Raw genomic sequence first — 1,907 nt, 5'->3', positions numbered from 1 at the left:
ATATATATATATATATATATATATATATATATATATATATATATATATATATATATATATATATATATATATGTACACACACGCACACACACACACACGCGCACACACACACACACACACACACACACACACACACACACACACACACACACACACATATATATATATATATATATATATATATATATATATATATATATATATATTGCTACGCCAGTGGGTCTTTGTCTCTGTGCGAAACATGTGTTTACATGAAAAGGATGACCTGGGCATGTGTTAACATGAAGGGACCTGGGCAAACATGCAACTGGCTGTGAGCGGAGGAGCGGAGGAACAAGTCAGGGGAGATGGAGTTGGGTGCTGCTCCTGTGAAGACCTCGTGTGTGCCCTGGTGACCTGATATAACTTTGTGTTGCCCTGTTATAAGCTGTATCGTGCAGTGTGACATGCTGGTTTCCCCCAGTATTGTGCCTATAGAAAAGTGTAGGGTAAATAACTTGTGTAAATAAAGGAAAGATTGTCATTTTGTGTTTATTTCGTGCCCTGCCTCTCCAGGTGGCGTTTCCCCTCGTGGTGTTCTGGGGACGCTGTGGTCTCGGTGCCTCTTGGAGCTGTTCAGTGTTCACGACCCTGTGGATAGCACGCCGTCTGCCTAGCCTGCCTTGTGTTGGTAGCAGAGAGTCGAGGCGGCCGGCGTAACAATATATATATATATATATATATATATATATATATATATATATATATATATACGCACATATGTAAATGTACATATATGTGCACACACACACACACACACACACACACACACACACACACACACACACACATACACACACACACACACACACACACACATACACACACACACACACACACACACACACACACACACATATATATATATATATATATATATATATATATATATATATATATATGCATATGTATGTATATGCATATATATATATATATATATATATATATATATATATATATATGTATATATATATGTATGTATATATATATGTGTGTGTGTGTGTGTGTTTAGTAACAAAATCACCTTTAGACTCACTGACCTCTGGCACTGCCTGAGGAATCTGAGCAAACCGTATTCGTTCAGTCCTTCCAGGTGTGCTCGCGCCGCGCAAGGTATGTATGTTTTCTTGTATCTTTCCGCCTGCCGGCCATCTTGGCGGATGCCTTGATGTAATAAAGGAATAAAATCTCTATAGCTTTTGACGAAGAACTGCAGAGGTTGGGTTTTCGATATCGGAGAATGGGTTTGGTGAATTGCGACTATTATTCAGTACTACAAGTGGTGCAATTCGATTACTTATGTTTGAAAAAAAAAAAAAAAACCTGGAACAGAAAATGCTTCTTCAAGAGATGAATGTTAAAAAAAAAAAAATTAAACTCTTCTTTTTGCATTCATAACAAGGACCATTGGTCTGACCTATATCTTATATAATCCTAAATGGAGGAGATAATTGGAGTGTATTTTCTTTTTTCAATGTTTTTGCTAAAGTTAAAGCTACAGCTTACCAGTTAAGACTTATCTTTAGCCAAATCACGCAGCAATACCATACACTGAATGGATATTTTCATGTATATCTATTGGGTAAAGATGCACAAAACGGTATCATTAATATTGATAAGGATACATTATCACCAGTTTATCTTACTCATTTCAGTAATGATGATTAATTATACATATATACAGTTTTCGATGCAAATATGATATATGCATAAAAATATCCCCAAAATATTAGCCCATAAATTCTGTTTCCTATGGTTGGCGCGATATTCGTTTTCTGTTAAGACGCGTTTCAGAGAAAATGAAACTCTTTAACCCTATCTATAAAATATTAATTTTCTACGTCAAATGGCTTTATGGTCGGCATGAA

This window comes from Penaeus monodon, chromosome 10, assembly GCF_015228065.2.
Source record: "Penaeus monodon isolate SGIC_2016 chromosome 10, NSTDA_Pmon_1, whole genome shotgun sequence".
Lineage (NCBI taxonomy): Eukaryota > Metazoa > Arthropoda > Malacostraca > Decapoda > Penaeidae > Penaeus > Penaeus monodon.
This window is presented reverse-complemented; position numbering follows the sequence as displayed.